Raw genomic sequence first — 21,496 nt, 5'->3', positions numbered from 1 at the left:
TATTAGGTTTCTTTCGCCCACACTCCCAGAACTGTCCCAACTACCCTTACTTTTTTTTTTTCAGGAAGTTCAAATTGATGGTCAATTTTGAACTAAATTCACTGTTACAACCCCCTAAAACATACTACCAGTACATGGAAAATTCCTGAATGAAGATTACTCAATTTTTATTTTATTTTTGTTATTTAGCGTCGCGTTTCTTAAACTTTTGGCTAATCGCGACGATGAGGAGTGATGATATGATGGGAAGGGGCACACACACAAAGAACACCAAGGCCGGGATTCGAACCCGGTACCTCTGGTGTCGTAGCAAGCTGCTCTCTAACAACACCGCGGAGGTCGGTTGAATGAAGATTACTCGAGATGTAAAACACATGGGAACGTCTGTACCGGGACTTGAACCAGGAACCTTCAAACCGACCTTCGTGGCGGAGTGGTTATCTCCAAGAGCCAGGTATCCCAGGTTCGAATCCTGTCAGGTATGACCGTATCACTTAACATTTCATCAGTTCATCTCAACGTTGTAATTAACCCAAGATGTAAAAAAGCGACGTCAAATAACGACAATAGAAATACAACCCGGAGCGGCAAGATCATGATTCGACTATTCAGTGTTCGTGGCCACCGAGGTGGCCGTACACAGACGAGGGAATAAAACCACAATTTCATTCGAAACAAATACACAACATCAAGCAACACAAAGCACAGATCCCGAGAACGTATTTGTATCACAGAAATAAATATATAATACATTTTGTCCCACTTGGAATACATTTATATTTCTGTCTCCTATTTTGGGATTTACGTCATATTTCTACCTTTCTAGGTTAATTGCGACAATAAGGATGAAACATAACATTAGTTTTTATAATGGGAAAAGTACTGTAACTAATAACGATGGTTAATTATGTTTTTCTAAGCTAAGCTACAGCAAAAGTCGCCCGTGCATATTGCATTGTGACATGAAGGCACGTTTAGGAGATGTAGGGATAGGGCCCCACACATTCTCGATCTAGGTCATTTTGTAGGTGATGTGATCACAACACTCTGGCCGTCTTAACCCCCCAAACGTTGAGCCAGGTATCCATTTATTTGAGGCTGGGCGAAACCCAGAGCCGCTTTCCGGGACAACGCGGGGAAAAAATCAGACCTTACTTCACCCATCCCGGGAATCGAACCCAGGTCTCCAGCGTGGCAGTCAGGCGCTCTAACCACTAGACCACCTCCTTTCATATAATTTAAATATGGATCGTTTATTTCCTTCGGTTCTAATGTGATTGTTATTTATTCCGTTATGTACGCCTACTGTTATAGGCGATAAATAAATAAATTAAAAGGAATTAAATACAAGAGCAGAGGGAATTTTTCAAGGTCAACCTGTATGATTTCTCTCTTTACAAACTACAAAGCGGAATAACAACACGAAAATATTTATAAAGCAAAGATGAACAAGAAGATGTGCGACAGTCTACTTTTTGCCCTTTACGTTAAATTTTCTACGTATTTATTAGCAACAACGAAGATCCATACACGGGCTTCGAATCTAGAACGTCGTGCTTCAACAGGAGTCACGTTGATTTCCGCACCATTTTAGCAACAGGTTAGCTACCGAGAGATTGAAAACACATCGCATTCCCCTGTCCTCAAATTGATCGAAACGTTTCTGCCGAGAGGGATTTCCCGCTCTGGCGAGGGGAAAAAAAGCGAGGGGAATTTTCCACAGCGAAGAGCGAACGGAAAGTGGCAGATGTAACTGGACGGAACCAGTTGACGTTCGGGCAGAGTCGTTCTATTTCGATCACAGTCGGCATCCTCGCCTCTTTTGCGAGAAGGGAAATCTCGCCCAGGTGTGATAATAGAATAGGATGACAGTACAAATATAGTTGTGCAATTCTTCCGTGTTTTCCCAGGAACGTTACTTCCAATAGTCGCACAGGAAATTACGGGCCGAGGACGACGCACCAGATAACAGCGGTGTGGGGAGGGGGGGGGGGGCATAACCCTTAACGTCATTAAAATAAAATGCAGGAAACCATAGCAAAATGTAAAGCAGACTACTAAAACGTAACATCTTTAATTCAAACCCTAGGTATGCCACTGTCATATTAAACAGCCTGGTTTTTCATCAATGCAGAGCCAATAGAGGCCCTAGAAACTTTCAATTTCGTTTCGCATTTGTGTTTATCATTTCACATCTCTTACAGCGCCCAGGTAGCGATACTTTTCGAAATCACGACGATGATTAATCGTGGTTTGGCGAGATTTATGAAGAACTACACCAAAACTGCATTTTAAGGGAAGACTGTGCAAAAATGGGCATTTATGTACACTATGAAAATGCATTACCGCGCTCTAAACATGAAATGAATTTAAAACATTAAACTTCCAAGACGAAGATGGATCGGGATAATGTTGAGATGGTCCTAAAGGAAATCGGTAAGGATGGAAAAGATTGGATTCATCTTGCCCAGGATAAGGACAGATGAAGTCTTGTGTTGCTGCGGCCATAAACCTTCGGGTTTTAGAAGGTTAGGGAGTTGTTATGGAACATAATTGAGGCTGTGTTTTTTTTGGGCAAGAAAGGCTACCGAAGTTTGTTTTAAGTCCAATTCGGGACTCAACCTACAGTTTAAACTATGTGCCTCAGCTGTGGTTCGAACCCGGGACCTCTTCCTTACAAGGCGACAACGTTACCACTAAGTCATTGCGGAGGACCTGAGGAAGAAATGTTTCCGCGTGAACAATGATGTGCACATTGGCGTTTTTGTAAACAAAAAAGAGAGCATTTGTCTTGCTTGCGGTGTTTTATGTTGGCAACATGTTTTCTGAACCAGTAAAACATTTTTAATACGGGTAAAATGCTGCACTGAGACAAAAGGGTGTAGGCACGATTAACAGTAAACAGATATAGTTCTCTTCGAAGCAGGCCCGTAACCGCCAGGGGGGCACTGGCACTGCCGTCAGTCCCTTTGACATCAGGTAAAACTATTTTGCATTTCTTGGCAGTGAAGAGTGAAAATGCAGTCAGCAGATATTATTTTGACCACAACTTGGTGAAGGATAAATTCACAGAACATGAACAGCAGCAATTACATTCGTTCATCTTGTTTATGAGCAGAAGTGTAAGGAGCGAAGATTCTCTATACTCTAGAAAGTTCTTTCACAGGGGAGCTTCCTTATCTGTACTTTCGATGACCCTGTTGCGGCCTCCCGTTTGGACAGAAATCTGTGATTTTGACGTCATAATCCACATTCTTTCAGTCTGCCTCAAAGGTCAACAGCTCCCAAGTTTTGAGAACGAAGGGGAGTTCTATTGCTTCGTGTGGGGGTGGGATGTACGGTAGGCACTATGATTGTGTGCATTTTCCTTGTATGATCAAAAGTGTGTAGTAAGGGATGATGTCAGTAGCAGTCAATTAATACATCAACAATTATTACTTCAAGATATGTTTTATAAGATACAGAAAAAAACACTGTAGTATTTGCATGATATTTCTAAATGTTATATTAACTTAATGACCCCCTCCCCACATAATTTACCATTTAATAATGTTAAAGTATTGAAAAATGGACTTGATTTACAAAGCCCCCCTGATAACCTGTGAGCCCCTCCCCGAGGTCAATTCTATCTACGGGCCTACTTCGAAGAGACAAGACTTTATGCCCGGGCGAACCTTAACGAGTAGTTTATAAAGTAGTGCCGAAAATATCTCAAGAAAAACAAAATGCAACACAGCCTCCAACATGGTATGAGGAAAACGAACAAAAAAGACTCAATTTGTACTGTTCAAAAAGCTGAATATTCTTGGAGAAAACAGAAAAAAATAATTAAAACATGGCTTGGTAAGCATCAGGAATCGGCATGGACGTCCGCAGGATTTTTTCCAGGGAGGGGCAAGCAAGGTATTTTTTTCCCAGGGGGTCAAAGGACACATATTATCCTCCAAAATAGTGATGCCCTCTCAAAAAACACTATTTTAGTCTGAAACTATCATGTTTCTTCAACGAATTTATAATAATTAACATAAATTACTGTCATTGAAATGAAACTATGTGTGAAATATATAATTTTTAGGTACACATTCATTTTCCAGGGGGGGGCGTGGGCCCCCTTTGCCCCCCTTCCGGACGCCCATGGGAATCGGTAAAAAAAAAATCTATCTTTCTGAAAGGTTATTAAGGTACCGGTAAGATATCGTTATTGCTTCAAAGCAAACAATAAGAATTACCCCTGAATTGACTAACATACCGATGTTCAATAACCAATTATCCCAGCTGTAGAAAATAAGAAAGTAATTTCTTACTCCCGCAAGGAGGCTACGGCGGAGAAAAAGGATCGAGGCGATGAATGGAAAAACTCCGTTGATGCGACCTCAAAGTCACGACGTGCCGAACAACCGGACAATACTGGTTCCCTATCCAACAACATGTCAGTCGCGGAAAATTCCTATCGCGGCGTCAGGCAGCCAGAAATCAACAGGGGGCCACCGGCACGAACCGGCTAGCCCTACCGTAATAACAGGCGATGCGATCCCGCGAAAGGTTCCTGCTCCATTCAAATGCTAGTTCCTTTACCCACACTAGTTCCTGGCGAACTGTTAGAAAGAACAGATTCGCCTAAACGAACGGCTCACGCAGGTCTAACGAATCAAATCGGGAAAGAGAAACATTGGTCCCTCTACCCAGGCCGTGGACGTCGCCAGAAATTTTTGTTGTGGGAACTTGAACAGTAGACATAATAATTATCATTGTCATTATTATTACACAATAACTATTATAAAGTAATACAAGTAAACCATTTTTTTCCAATTTATTGGAGATTTTTCTACTATATATAACATAACCTTTTTCATTGTGTTTTCACAGTTGTACTGAAATGCATATTCTATTTTGCTATTAACTTTTACACACACCTCGTTCAGGTTTAAAAGTTAGGAGGGCATTTTAGTGACAACATAAATCTCTACCTTTCTGGAATTTTGAAAAACGTGGAACCATTTATTTATTCGTTGGATTAAATGGAAGAACATGAAAAAAACAGCCCGATTCCATATTTTACTCTAAATTTTTTTCGGGTTCGAATCCCGTTCTTTATGAGTGTCGTCAATTTCATGATATCATCACTCATCCTCATTTTCGCGATTAGCCAAGAGTGGAAGGAAAGCAAACTAAAATCAATCAATCAACTCAATTTTTTCGATCTAAGTTCGAACACAGTTTTTACTTGGGGTATTATGTTCGAATCCATACTATCTTAAGAAGCTTTCTACTTTTATGAAACGGTCTAGACCAATTTCTTGCCAGTCAACGAACCTGTTCGTACTCCCATTCCCTTCCCGACGCCGACGAACCAGGTCAGAAAACTAACAAATATCTTGAAGTTTCTCTATTGATAACCAATATATTTGTGGTTAGTTAAGTTTAGTTTTATTTTGCCATTTTGGTTAATCGTCGCACAGAAGATACATGGTGATTAACCAGTTATTTATCCACACACTCAACACGTCCCATTTTCCCCCAACACCACCCAACTTATATGTTTGGCTCTAAAATTCCTCACCCCCCTCCCCCGATGGAAAATGCTGGAAAAGGGGCAAGACGCAGAACAAACGCACAGAGCAACGTTTGTAAAAACATCATGACAATTGTTTCATAAACAATACATAATTATCGTAAAATTTAGCCCAGAAGATTCTAATCTGCGCGCATCCTGTCGTGCAAGAATGCAGTTTCCAGGATGTACTTGACACATGGTTAGGTCTACTTATTTCTAATATTTTTATTACATTCCAATTATTTCGTTTCTTTACATTTTGCGTTCCGTTCCAAAGCAATTTGTTTCTAATTAAATACAATGACACAATGAGAGAAAAACTTTTGAAAAAGGATCGAAATCGGATCAAACCAAGTACTTGGCAGTGCATTGCAGTGGAGTTTCTTTGTAGACGGAGGCTCAGGGTTGAAAATCTCGAAGGTCCTTTGATTCTTGGACTGTCCCCCTTCCCCGTTAACAACTATACACGGGGTCGCCATATAACAACACGCACCCCTCTCACAATTCCCCCTCCCCCCAAAACCATGCAATCCCGAATGTTTCTCTTTGGTGTAAATTTGCCTTGATCCATGCCTCGAAAATGCTGCTGCATACATAACATGAAGGCTTCTTGCTTTCTATCTAATACGGTTATTTTTAATCGCTATCTCGACGATGAGGATGATTGAAGAAGTGATGAAGAATTCTGTCTGCATCATTTTGTAGCTACAGAAGAAATTCAACACAAAAAGGAGCGCACTATTTGCAAGCGACGCAAACATGATAACATGACGTAGAAAAACTTTGAAGAAACTCATGTCGCATGAAACAAAATGACTAATCTGCGTGACGAATCACAAACCGTACCTTCTGCTGTACTTGTTCGGTCCATCCTGAACCGGTCATAACCAAGGACAATGAACCATACTCCAAGAAACCTAACCTTGCGATGACGTATCAATACGCAGTTGAAAAACCGTATTACGAAGTTATCGCGAAATTGCAACACCTCTTTTGAAGTTGCACAACTAAAACGTAATACCACCTTCGCGCGAATTTCTGATATAAATATATGTTTTTAAGATTAAAATATTGATGCATATACAATACCGTAACTCAAATAAACGAGTGCCACTAAAAATGGCGTGCTCAGGGAGTTGTGGGTTATATCCTACTTCCACCGGTCACACACACACACTCATCCCCCTCTCTCGAAAAAGATTGAGAAAACGAAGTACTGGACGATGATTACAACAAATTCAAGCAAACACCCGTGTATGTATACGAATTTGAAGGTTCGTTTGAATTGGACCTGCAGTTTTAAAGTAAGATCGGAACCACTACACAAGTTGGGTAGCATTTTGAGAGTTAAAATGACCCAAGAAGATTTTGACTGAATTAAGCACCCTGGAAGGAAAAATCTAGAACTTTCGAAGGTTGTATACACACATGCTGTTTTTTTTTTCATTCTTCTTTTCTTTAAGTTTAGTACTCTCAACTTCATCAAATAGCTTCCCAATTGTCTTGTTTGTTAATATGTATTCTCGTTTCTTTAACATCGCTTCTTAATCATCATCTGAGATAAGATACGAGAAGATGAAAAGGGAGAGACACGAGATTGTTAACTATTTATAACTGTCGTTAGTTTATTGAAGGTCTGTTGTTTAAAGACTTTCTCCAGTGTGGTTGAAAAGTTTGTTTTAAGTCTCGTTAATGCCCAGATAGGTATACAATTCAAAGTGGAATCGAATCCAAAATTTCAAGTCTAAAAATAACAATTTTATAATAAAAAAACAGTATATACAAACATTTATAGTTACGAATTATTCTTTACAACGTGCGTAAATAATTAGAAAAAATTGCACGATAAACAACAGTGTTTATTGTATTAATTTTCTATTACAAGTGCAAACGTGATTTTTTGCATTACATTTATATTATAAAATTTTAAGATTAAGCTGGCTCAGTCAAATTCCTTGCTGTGCTTACTACACCCTATAAAGTAGCTGATCTTCAAGATATGCTTTAAAAATTATGACTGGTTTATTCTGCTTTGCCTTTTCCTGTGCTTCATATGCAAGATAAATAAACGTGAAAAATGCACATTAGAATATTTATTTGATTTGATTTGGAATTTTAAGTCCACTTTATGCACAGAAGGCTAATCGGAACTGGACTTACAGTTTAAAGTGGGGTCCGAACCACCATGTGCCCCCACCGGGTGTGGAACCCGCAAATTTAATAGAATTTAGTTTAGTACGCGTTTGAACTTGTCACGTTTATGCATACAACTATCTCTCTTTCTCCTCCTTTCTCACATCTCTCCCTCTCTCTTTCTTTTTATATTTCCCCTCTATCACTCTTATTATTCCTTTCTCATCTCTCTCTGTTTTTCCCCTTTTGTCACTCTTACTATTCGTTTCTCACATCTCTTCCTCTCTCTTTCTTTTTATCTTTCCCCTGTCACTCTTACTATTCCTTTCTCACATCTTTCCCTCTTTCTTTATCTCTTTTCCCTGTCACTCTTACTATTCCTTTCTCACATCTCTCTTTTTCTTTTTATATTTCCCCTTTGTCACTCTTACTATTCCTTTCTCACATCTCTTCCTCTCTCTTTCTTTTTATATTTCCCCTTTGTCACTCTTACTATTCATTTCTCACATCTCTCCCTCTCTCTTTCTTTTTATATTTCCCCTTTGTCACTCTTACTATTCCTTTCTCACATCTCTCCCTCTTTCTTTTTCTCTTTACCCTGTTACTCTTACTATCCTTTCTCACATCTCTCCCTCTTTTTTTCTTTCCCCACATCTCTCCCTCTCTTTTTCTTTTTCTCGTTCCCCTGTCACTCTTACTATTCCTTTCTCACATCTCTCCCTCTTTATTTTTCTCATTCCCCTGTCACTCTTACTATTCCTTTCTCACATCTCTCCCTCTTTCTTTTTCTCTTTCCCCTCTCACTCTTACTATTCCTTTCTCACATCTCTCCCTCTCTTTTTCTTTTTATATTTCCCCTTTGTCACTCTTACTATTCCTTTCTCACATCTCTCCCTCTTTCTTTTTCTCTTGCCCCTGTCACTCTTACTATTCCTTTCTCACATCTCTCCCTCTTTTTTTCTCTTTCCCCTGTGACTCTCACTATTCCTTTCTCACATCCCTCTCTTTCTCTTTTGATATTTCCCCTTTGTCACTCTTACTATTCCTTTCTCACATCTCTCCCTTTCCTTTTTCTCTTTCCCCTTCGTCACTTTCTCCTTCTTTCTGACATCTATCACACTCTCTTTTTCTTCCTCCTCCACATCTCTCCCTCTTTCTTTTTCTCTTCCCCCTTTGTCACTTCTTCTATTTCTTAAACTCTCCTCCTTCACATCTCTTTCTTTTCCTCTTTATTCTATCTTTCCTCACATATCTAACTTCTGTCTCACTATTTTCCCGTCTCCTTTTTTCTATCTCACATCTTTATCTCGCTTATCTTCGCGTATCTCTCCCTCTTTCTTTCTCTCTCATGAAACTAGAAACACTAAACCCGTATCTCTCTGTGTTACCTCTGATTTGACATCCCACTCTTTCTCCCTCCGTTCCTCTTTTTCCTTTTCTCTGTCTATCTGCAAGGAATTCCCGGTCAATAGTCACCCTGCATTGCATAGTGGATCGGATACCATTTCCAACTGCAGACCTGGTCCCGATTAGCCTATCTGGGCATTAACTGGATTTAAAATATGTGTTTGCGTTCAAGCCTACCCATGAACTCGAGTACAAGCATAATCCTCCAAAAGAGAATTCTGCCTGAAACATCAGGAGATTTCCCAGACGTTCACATGCTATCGGAAAAATAAAAATAATCTCATTGCATATACCTGTTATGGTGATGGGATGCTAATGAGGAGTGTACTTCGAATGGAGCAATCGGATGGAAAATTCCATGAATGAGCCTCAAACGGCGAAACGTTTCCGCGGTAAACAGGTCCCTCAAGCGGGGCACACGTGAAAACACGTGTTTTGTAAACATGTAGGTTACTCAAGCGAGCACACGTGCATTCTCTGTCTTAACGGAAGACAACCGACATTTCTCTGGGTGCTATGGGAGTATGAAAAGAGGCAAACAACATTTATCGACTTTATGTTAAGATTAAGTGGGCCATTTTGGAACAATGTGGAATTGTAAACTTCTCTATTAACTGGGATGTAGGAACTCTTTCGAGTACACGTTTCTTTTCTACCTCCTGGGTTAATCGCGGCAAAGAAACGCAACGAAACATCCATGTTTTATCCAGGGCTCGAACTATAACCTCAACCAATTCACCACGGAGGTCGATATGGTTTTATGTTGTGAGTTGTCCTTGTGTCTCTATATAACTTTGGTTATTCTGTACAAATACTAACTACCTGAACTTTATTTGTTATTAATAATATAAATAGTAACGATGGCAATTTCCAAGGTGGTGGATGGGGGTGATTCGACCCCCCTTCACGATGACAATGCACTCCCCTTCATGCACGATCAAACACTACCTACTTCCTTCACCTACTTTCCACAAAAATCAGTGTAATGTTTAATTTCCAATGCAGGTCACTGTCGCCCTCCGTGGCGGAGTGGTTAGCACAGCGCGCTAAGACGCCATGGGTCAGGGTTCGAATCCCGGTCTGGGCATGGGTATTCTTTTTGAACGTCCCTTCATCAATTTCATATCATCCTCATCTTCGCGATTATCCAACAGTGGCAGAAATGCGAAGTAAACGAACCTAACTGGAAATCAAAACCCCGACCTTTGTACAACAAGCGGGTGTTCGGAAATTGGGACGGACCATGAACAAGATGGCAAATTACAATGGTTTCTTCGAACCTAAGATTGCCTGCCGAGTTCGTCAATAATAGTGAGCGATTAGCAAATACACAAGCAGAAATCAATTCTGCTCAAAGTGCAGACTGTACGCTTATCATGTGACGCGCATGGTTCCCGACCATGTACGCAACGCAGTTTCTCGACGGAGTGTCGTGGCTGCAGACCGAGTGCATCGAGTCTTTGCGTTAAGCGGCCATCGGTACAACTTCGTAACCAGATTCGGCCGGCTTTTAATAGCTCTGAGCGGCCCCAGGTTCGATTGCCCCACCCTCAAAATTTAGGCGTTGACCCAGCATAGTGAGGACAATTGAGGGCTACTTGAAAAGGTTCCGGTCTCGAAAGCCAGAAAACAGCGGCGATGGGACTCAATGCGCTGGCGAAGCGTCACCCACTGAAACAGGCTTTGTTTGATTGTTATTTTATTCGTTTCTTGCAACTTCTGGCTAACGTGTGAAAGCATAATCCCAAACGCACATGGAGAGGCCACAGAACAAGCCCTGCAGAGGATTATACTGTCTGCGAGCCCCGACGCCAGAGCCTCGTTAGCCTGCAAGAATTCAGACCGGGGTGTGAAGGGATGTTGACATTCGTGTGCTTATGGGAAAGTCGCTCCTACCAACACCCACCTTCTTGCCACATTTGGGCAACTCTGTTCACAATTTGACACGACAAACTTTCACAGCGCATAGAGGCCATTAACTTTTCTTAACTTTTTTGTCTCACGTGTTGACGACAGGAAGCCTCGAAAAGCATAATTTTGATTTGATTGTATGCAACCACGCTACACAACTGCCGCTAATGGATTGACTTGCCACTAAAATGAACAAAATATATGAACTGTCTATCCGCTTGGTACGTCTGAACAATAAATTGTGATTAATGGTCTTCCATGCAGATGTATCGTAAGTACTTGGGAACATGCTGTCTGCAACAGCTAACAAATTTCCGGACTACTAGTGTTGCTAACTACGATTATATGCCACTAAAAATGTCATTTCTTTTTCACTTCAACCATAAAATAACTTTTTCCAAACCATTAAGCGCTGGATATGACTTAGTAGTCACAAAACACAGATTAGCATAGTGTCATTTGCAAAACCGACGATTTCTTAAAATCTTTTCTCCACGAAGCTGAAACAAAAATTACATCGACTAGAGGATAATTAACTGCAACCATTTCTTGTACGGAATGAACTAGCATTCAAAAGCATTTAAAAATATCTAAATGGACGTGGCTTTATTATGCAGAAAACCCATGAGAACACCGTATTTCACCGCGTAATCGTTGCATCGGCGCGTCAGATAACGAAACCATAGCGACACAGAACCTTCGGACACAGACTAGATTACCTTTTGCAAGTCTGTACTTCGCAACACGGTACTAAATTTTCTCAAGTGTAATGTTTTGTCTATAATGCACAAATCGATAACAACTAATGTGTTAACTGTTTTTATCACAACGGAAAAATGTTCGCTAAACTCGAACGAAGAAATGATGTGCGTCATTTTAGATTATTCAATTTTAATGAACATTGACGAGTATTCCGTGCATCCTAATCTTGCACCAAAGACAGTTTAGTAATAAATTATTTTTAAGTACCGGCAATATTGGCACTTTTTTTATTTAAAAAATAGGCTTTACTTAATGGTCGCGCCACACACATATTGAAAAAAAAAAGGCACAAAATCTGCGACGATTATGCTGTGAAATACGGAACCTCTCCTGTTATACGCGACTTCCATAGCGGAGTGGTTAGCAGCGTGCTACGACGCAAGGGGGTTCCGGGTTCGAATCCCGCCCTTGGTATGAGTGTCCTTTGTGAGTGTCCCTTCATCAATTTCATTCTATCATCACTCATCCTCATCTTAGCGATTAGTAAAAATGGCAAAAGCGATATAAATCAATCCAAATTTAGGGTTGCGCGACTTTTGAAACAGTCTGTAGTACCAAAAATTACTACCATAGCAATCTGTTCCAAAAGGGTGTATCGTGAACTTAGTCATCTCTTCCAATTAAAATACATTGCTTACATGTTTCTTTGTTTTGAATGAATTGTTGTTTTAAGTCTATGCACGGAAAAGCTAATCGGGCTGGACGTACAGTTTAAAGTGGGATCAGAACCACTGTGCAATGCGCCCCCACCGGGTATCGAAGCTGGGACCCTTTGATAACAAGGCACACACAGATTGTTTGCACTCAGTCTTGCACGTAATTTTGCACAACTTGACGAGGTTCGCTTTTCCCATACGGCAGGTCCTTACCACTTCAAACTGGGTAATGCAAATTAGGTTTCCTCACCAGGCATTAAGAAGGTCAGCGACGAAGTATTATCAACATTAGCACCGTCCAAGTCGCACAGAACAATCGCTTCGAAGCACGGCTTTGTATTCGCAGGTTGTAGCACGCAACCTTGTTCGAGATTTCGACGGACTGCTGCTAACCAGTTCGATGCAGAGTAATATGCCGCTAAAACATGGCGGTAGTTATCTTACCGGTTTGGAGACAGTTTTGGACGAGTTATGACGTAACCTGATCTAATCTGTTTACCCTTGTTTGCAAATGAATCTCATTACAGTGCACGAGTGTCAAAAAAGCATAATCACGTCAGGCACGTATCCAGGAATTCTTTCTTCCGAACACCATATTTCTAAGGGGTATAGATAGAACCTCAGAATTGTATGTTTAAGGTCAGTCGTGGCAATTGGGTTCCAAAAACGGGGGGAGGGGGGTAAGGATAGTTTACTTCTCTTTGTAGTAGACAAGGCTCAGCATTAAGAGGCCATAGTGTGGAGGCAAAAAAAAATGGGGATCAACTATCCCACTGTTTAAGGCTGCCATTTCAATCAGAACGTTTTTTTACCACTCGCCTCCTCTGTTTCCATGCATTAACATTGTGTGCCGGAACCATCTCAGTATGTGTGTTTGTCCATTTCTTCTCATCAGGCATCAAAACGTCTACGGTGTCAGTGTTTTTACGAAGCCGTTACACATGCACGGGATGGACAATCAACTCGAAAAAGTGAGATTCAAACTGTGCATGAAATACAGTGATTAGAACATGTCACGGAACATACACTTTTTTATTTTCTTTTTTCCCAACATTTAACATTTTCTGGTGTTATCGCATTTGTGAAAAATCAAGATCCCTAGATACTAACTTTCTAAAGAAAAAGCCACCGACGCTTTTAAGAATTACAATTATAAAACACTTGCACTTAAAATATTTTGCTGCTAAACAATTTTGCTAGAAGATTCAGGAGGCATTTTCAACCGTTCTTTTACGATCTCTTGTAAAACATGAATCTCATTTGCTTGTGCTTTTTTTAATCGTTGTTATGATCAATTTTACTTCAAAGCTTCTTCATATGCGATTCATTCCATGCCATTTCGATCAACCCTTGTCGCACTACGATTTTTTTTTTAAAAATGTAATAATTTAAACACTTATTTCTCAATCCTTCAAGTACCCCCATGGCGTAGTGGTAGCGTCGTCGCCTTGTAATCAAAGGTTCGATACCCAGTGGAGGCACATAGTGGTTCGGATTCCACTTTAAACTGTAGGTCCAGTCCCGATTAGTCTTACAGTGCATAAAGTGGACATAAAACACCAAATCAATCAATCCTCCTTCAAGTGTTGAAAATCGACATGGGTATTTTTCTTCAGGCTTGTGTTTAGATCAGGTGGCCATTTTTAATTAGTTCCGTGCGATGATTTCACAATTTTCAGACGTTTTTAAAATCGCTATAGCAATAACTTATGTTCCATAATTCCAAATGAAATGATTCAAAAACAATTTTCTTCAGAAATAAATATTGTTTATTACCATCTTTGCTTCCAGATCCGCAATAAATCCGGTCGATTTTTCATGAAGGGGTCAAAACATATTACCCATATTTCTTATGTTTGCTATGCGATGCAGGTAAGTTTGAAACTTGTTAAACATATGAGGTGTCTTCGCCCCCTTTTTTTCTATAAGCTCCCAAAAATTGAAAATTTTGAACTCCAAATGGAAAACAGGAGAAAACTCTGAAATTTGCACCACAGCGCAAATTGAGGCTCAACATTCGCGAAATTTGATGAAGGGGTTTTCAGAAAAAGAAAGCTATTTAAGATAAAATTAACCAAAATTAGCCCCTTTACAATATTAAATAAAATACATGTGGAATTGGGACATGAAACAATTGCAAGATAAAATATGGGTATAACATTATAAACTTAGACTTATTAAACATGTGCATATTAAATTTTAAACTATGTATTAGATGAATATGAAAATAAGTTGTTAAATTATTAATATGTTTAAAAATGGTAAAGCGACAAATTACTTAGTTATATCATAAATTCTGTTACAAAGTTTAGACAGGGATGGCAACACTGGTTGGCAAGATAACCCCGCAATGTTGGATCAAACAACAACCAATATCATTGTGTGTTTGGCTGTGATAGCGGAAAGGTAAATTTCACTGCGAGTCGAATGGAGTGGGGTGTATACGAGACCCGTGTGGCAGTACTCGCACTGCACGAAGTTGGCAAATCACCATCGGACATTTTCAACACCATGAAAAAGCTGAATATCAACAGGACGTTCGTGCATCGGATCATCAACAGATACTGTGACACAGGGACAATTAAGGACCGCCCCAGGAAAGGTAGACCTCGCAGCGTGAGGAGCCACAAGCTCGTGAAAGCAGTGGCAGCGCGGATTCGACGAAATCCTGTCAGGAAACAATCAGTGATGGCTCGAGAGCTGAACATTTCGAAAATGTCGTGTCGCGTGTGCTCCGAAGTGACCTAGGACTCCACACTTATCGGCGAAGTACTGGTCACTTCCTCACTCCACAGCTTAAGGTTCAGAGGGAGCAGAAAACAAAAAGACTCCTTCAGCGTTATGCAAAAGGTGGCCACAGGAGGTTCCTTTTCACGGACGAAAAAATCTTCACGATCGAAGAGACTTAGAATCGTCAAAACGACCGTGTTTATGCCTCGACATCTCAGGAAGGTCGTGAAAACGCGCCACGGATCCTCAAGAGACCATCATCCCACCTCAGTGATGGTTTGATGGGGGGTTTCGTAGGATGGGACAACTGACCTCCACTTCTGTGAACATGGTGTGAAAACATCTGGTGTACCAAGCGACAGTGTTGGAGCCACTTGTGAAATTGTTGACCCGCACCATGTTCAACAATGAGTCGTGGAGCTTCCAGCAGGACTCAGCACCGGCCCACAAGGCAAAGACCACACAGGAGTGGCTTCAGAGGAATGTGCCTGATTTCATTGCTCCGGCTGATTGGACTACAGGTTGTGGTTCCTTTTGGAGGGCATGGTCTGTAGGAAGAGGCATACAAACCTTACGAGTCTCAAGCGTTCTCTTGTGGTAGTGGCGGATTTCCTCTCGAGACCGTGCGTGCTGAAAATGACTGTAACTGTGTGATTGAAGACCTATTGGTAAAATTGTTTAGTGCAAAACAAATTCAGAGAGAAACTGAACATTATTTCAAAAGAATTATGAACTCCATTTTTTTACTGTTTTAAATTTCATGAAAAGAGTGTGTGAAACTGACTGTAGTGAAGGACTTGTAAGAAATTGTGCATACGGGGCATTCCACGAAAAGTGGTCCTACTCCATGTAAATAACAAAATGAATTTGTATGGAAATTATTATTGTTTTTACTTGCTTTAAGGTTTAGATGTTTGTGACTGCATTTAATTTACACATTTCACCAATAAAAGTTACTAGCATCTACAGCCTACATGCTTCACACACAAATGAAGTCAAAATTTGCTACAAGACTTGAAAGAACATGTAGGAAAGGAATGGAAAATTGTGATTTTAATGCAGAAGTGGAAAGAGACAGGCACAGGCTACTAGTAGGAGATGTGAGGAGATGGAAAATAAAAGATAGAAGGGAGGAACAAGGGAGAAGGATAAGAGTGTGGAAATTGAAGGATAAGATGATAAAGAGAAATATCAAGAAATATTGCAAACAAAAGCACCAAGAGAGGAACCCAAAAGAGTAGAAACAGAATGGATAAGATTTAAAACAGAATTAGTAGAGGCAGCAGAAAAGGTATGTGGAAGGACAAGCAAGAAAATAAAAAAGAAAGAAACACCATGGCGGAATGAAAGAATTAGAGAGGCAGTGAAAAACAAAAATGATGCATTTAGAAAATGATTTAAATGTAAATCACAATGCATGAAAAGAGTACGTGGAAAAGAAGAAAGAGGCAAGAACAGTAGTAATGGAGGAAAGAGGGAACAAGGAAGTATTGTATGAATTAGTGACAGAAAGAAGAAGAGAAAGAGGAGACAGCTGTAAGCTAAGGGATGAAAGGGGAAACGTTGTAGAAGAGGATGAAGAAATAAGGAGAATGTGGAGAAATCATATTGAGAAATTGCTGAACCTGAAAATAGGAAATGAACATGAAGAAGTGAAGGAAAAAGAAAACAGGAAGGGAAAAATGAATCTCACATAGAAAGATGTGGAGGAAGCACTGACGGGATTGAAGAGAGGTAGAGTACCTGGAGTAGATGAAGTGTCAGTGGAAATGATACTAGGAGCACGAGTGATTGGTGAGCAGTGGCTGTACAGTGTTGAAAACAGTGTGGCAAGAAAGAGAAGTGCCAAGAGATTGGACGAAGGGACTATTACTTCCCATATTCAAGAAGGGGGACAGAAAGGAATGTAAAAACTACAGAGGAATAACACTTACGTGCCACTCAGCAAAGGTGTATGAGAAAATATTAGAGAAAAGAATAAGGGAAGTAACATAGCTGAACATGAGAGAGAAACAGCATGGATTTAGAAGAGGCAGATCAACAGTAGATCTGATATTCATCATAAGGCAAATACAGGAAAGGAATTACGAGTATGGAAATGATTTGATTATGCCATTCCTAGATATAGAAAAGGGATATGATTGGAAGGCTCTAACAGAGAAAGGAGTCGAGGAAGAGAGAGTGTAGAGTGTGCAGAGCACATACAAGGTCAACCCGAGCTGTGTGAAGAACAGAGTGGTTCAGTATGAAGAACAGGGTGGTTCAGTATAAGTAATGGACTAAAACAGGGAAGTGCTCCTTCCCCAATACTAACGAAGAGGTGGGGAAGAAGATAGAAGAAGAAGGGATGAAGGCCCTCTTATTCGCTGATGACTTAGTAATATGGGGAAACAGGGAAGTAGTAGTACAGAGACAGCTTGATAGTTGGAATGAGGAAATTAGAGGAGCAGGAATGAAATTCAGAGCAGAAAAGAGTGAAGTGTTAATACGAGGAGTGCTCAAAAAGTAATGCCCCACATTTTTTTTTCTCATTACTGGTTTAAGATATCGAAGTGTCCTGTTTCTCAGTCCAACTGTGATGCTTCCTTAGTTTGTGTGCAGAGTTTCACGTTCGACCGATAGGCGGTAGCAGTGTAGTGGTGAGTAAAGATGGCGGGTCTGTGTGACACTAGTTACAAACAGAGAGCGGTAATTGAATTCTTGGTGCCCGAGAACAAAAGTGTGGTGAATATTCACAAACGGGTTGTGGGCACACCATTACGAACCAGAGACAAAGAAACAATCGATGGAGTGGCACCACACACAATCACCAAGAAAGAAGAAGTTCAAAACAACAGCCTCTGAGGTAAAGTGATGATCACAGTGTTCTGGGACATGTTTGGGGTCGTTCTTGTTGATGTTTTGGCCCAAGGTGAAACAGTAAATTCTGACAGGTACATCAACATGTTGGAGCAACTGAAGAAACGTTACAGGAGAGTGAGACTAGACAGAAATGTGAAGGATGTGTTGCTTTTGCATGCAAAACCACACACGAGCCTGAAAACCACCGAGGCAATCGTCAGATTGGGGTTCTCTGTACTCCCCATCCTCCTTAAGCCCTGATCTCGCACCTTCTGACTTCTATCTCTTTAGGCCAATGAAGTATGCACTGCACGGTGTGAAATTTGAGGACAATGAGAGTGTGGTTCGTGCTGCAAAAACATGGTTGAAGAAACAGCCAGCAAGCTGGTACAGGGATGGCACACAAGCCCTTGTTCCAAGGTTGCGTTAGGCCGTAGCAGTGAAGGGAGATTATGTTGAAGAATAACATGTATAGAGGATACATACAACAATATTCTGTAGCAATATCATTAACATCAATTAAATATTAGCTGAGAAAAAAAATGTGGGGCATTACTTTTTGAGAGCTCCTCATAACAACATGAAACAAGAGCCAGAAATGAACCAAGAATAAAGATTGACACGGAAGAGTTGAGGGTAGCGGAGAGCTTCAAATATCTAGGAAGCATAATTGAGAGAAGTGGAAGAATAGATGAGGATGTAAACAGAAAAACAGACAAATGGGTGGTGGACTCTATCGAAGTGTTCAAAGATTAATATGGAACAGGGATGTACCTATGAAATGCAAGAAGGTAATATATAACAAGGAAATGCAAGACGATAATATATAACAGGGGTTCCAACTGGCGGCCCCCGTTGCCTTTTTCTGCAGCCTGCGAAGCCAATTTACAAAATACATTAATTTTATTTATTTTTATTAAAATACGTTCTGTGTTTATTGAAGGAACGGATGCTCTGTGAAGAAAGACTATATTACAGGTAGAATTGATTTTGCAGTCAATAATGATAATCAGAAGAAGCTAAAGTGACGTAACTTTCTCTTCACCCCATGCATTCCACCCCTTTGCTATGCAGAATGAACTCGTCCTCTTCCGCAAAGGCTTCACTCTTTGTGTTTAGAAACAACCTGCAGAGGAGCGCTATAGAGATATGTTTTACTACGCACAAAGTACGAAGAGATTTCCAGTGTTCCAACTCGGATTGTACTGTCACTGATTGTTAAAGTTTGTGCAAATATCGAAATGAGCAATATCTTCAAAAAACGTAAGATTGAAAATTAAAATAGCTTCTCTCAAACTTGAATTGTGTGATTTGCAAGGCGATGTGTTCCTTCAAACTAGGCAAGAAAAGGGGCCAGAGTTTTTCAAATACCTTTCAAAAGAGCGCTTTCCAAACCTTCGTAGTTTTGGGCAAAGAATGACATCGATGTTCGGCAGCACATACACGTGTGAAAGTGTTTTTTCTTCAATGAAGTTCATCAAGAACCGCTACAGAAGCAGACTGGCAGATTCTTCACTGCTTCACCTTCTGAGACTTTCAAATACAGAAATTCAAATAAAACTTTAATAAAAAGCAGATCGGGCTCAATTTTCACATTGAACACTTACTATGAAGGATTCTTATTTGTATGGTGTGTCTTTAATTTCTTTCAATTCATTTTTGTGAAATAAATTTTGATTTGTAATTCCATTGTTTTATTCTACATTTTCAGTTCAGTACTTACAATTTTTGTAATTTTTAATCCCCCCCTCCCCAAAAAAAATGCGGCCCATATACCGAAACTTAATACTCCATTGTGCTTTTAAACTATTATTTTAAATTGTAGGTCACATGGTCTACGTATTTTCGTGACAGTTTGATATGTTGGAACATATTTTTGAGGAAGTAAAAGTAAAGTGCTCCCCTGCACTTTTCCATGGAGGTGTATAGGGGTGTGGAGTTAGGGCCCCACACTTTCTTGATCACGGTTGAAGGTGGGGGTGATGTGATCAGCACCATGCTCCTGGCTACCTTTATCCCTCAAAGTTTCCTCAAGGTACCAGCTTCATATGATGCTGAGTGGGCGCCGGAGCAGTTTGAATAGGTGGAAAACATACCGGTTCTGCACTGCAGGGATCGACCCCGGGTCTCTCGCATAGTAGTCAGATGCCCTAACGACTGACCTCCATTATTACTCGCTCGACAAATGCCGATGGTGCGCACTTGGCTTGGTAATTCAAAACATATCTCGTGAGACAAATACGAAGATGTGACCTCCCATGTGACGGTAGATATGCACTCGATCTCCTGTTAGAACCCTTCCACATTGCTCTGTGATGCAAATGGTTCTGATAGAAATTGAAAAAATCGTGGGAAATACATAAATTAATGTGTCTGTCGGAATTATTCCATGTTCGTATAACTCTATAATTTACTCTTGAATAAAATGTTGGAAAACTTGCATGTTCTATGTACACAAACATGGCCTAGAAAAGACAAGAATGTTGGATTTCATGAAGTTTTGATTTTTTAGGACATTTCTTTAAAAAAATCGTTAAAAACGCCAACAATTCGCATTTTATGCCAAATTCGCATTATTTCGATATTTCGAATGGGCGAAAAATGTGTCGAGACATCACTGCACATTCCCAAACATAACTTCGCAGCAATTACCATTTTTCATTTTTGGCGTTTGCGAAAAATGAATGTCCCTACTAATTGGAAATTACTTTCTGGCCACCCCTCATATAAATCAGTAGATAGAAAGTTAAAATTTAGCAGGACTGGCAGAGAAAAGTCAATTCTTGTAGAAAGTGATTTGCTTTTATGATTGAATGAATCGAGTAAATATGATATTAAAATATTTACGTATTTATTATTAGTATCTTGTTTCATAATATTGGACATTAACCTTACTCTGTGAGAGATTAATGACCATCTCTCACAAGTTTAAACAGACAGGACAGAGAGTGGCGACAATTTCATTGCAATACTAGTGTTGCAGTAAATTTGAGGTTGGGAGCATGCTCTTGCCAATTTTTATAACGTTCACCATTGCAGATTTATGTTTCACTTTTTCGTGATAGTATTCAATATATATCCCGTTTGGTTGGATTCTTCTTGATATCTAAGAATAGTGCAATGTCATTGTAAACGTATGTTAACTTGTGCGAAACCAGTAATATGTCAGGATGATGAAAGAAGACCTTCATAAGCACTGCTACATTAAATAAGGTGAAGTGAGCCAGAAGAGTAATAAAATTCCAGCAGCATATTTGCAGTCTAAAGCTCTTCTTGTTTATGCATTCGAATTTTGTTGGATGTTGCAGTCCATGTAATTTCTGTCGCATGTTGTAATGAGATACTTTGTCAGGTGGCGATATTCAACAAAAATCTTATGTATCAATGGAACCTATTTGTTTCCATGTTCCTTCAGTTTGCCCAACAAAATGCCTTACTACGACGTCCGACAACTATCGGGCGGGACCACCTGCTCTTATCCCCTCCATCTGTTGACAAGTCC

The 21,496-nt window shown here is 40.1% G+C and overlaps 1 protein-coding gene across 6 annotated transcripts in view; it reads right to left on the bottom strand.

Annotated features, from left to right (window-relative positions):
* LOC146004289 (transcription factor CP2-like protein 1) overlaps positions 1-21,496 on the bottom strand; it is a 226,762-nt gene that overhangs the window by 34,039 nt on the left and 171,227 nt on the right. The window lies entirely within an intron of this gene.

This window comes from Lepisma saccharinum, chromosome 21 (assembly GCF_977018435.1).
Source record: "Lepisma saccharinum chromosome 21, izLepSacc3.1, whole genome shotgun sequence".
NCBI classification, from domain to species: Eukaryota; Metazoa; Arthropoda; class Insecta; order Zygentoma; family Lepismatidae; genus Lepisma; species Lepisma saccharinum.
Note: the sequence above shows the minus strand (reverse complement) of the source record. Positions and strands in the feature narration are given on the sequence as shown.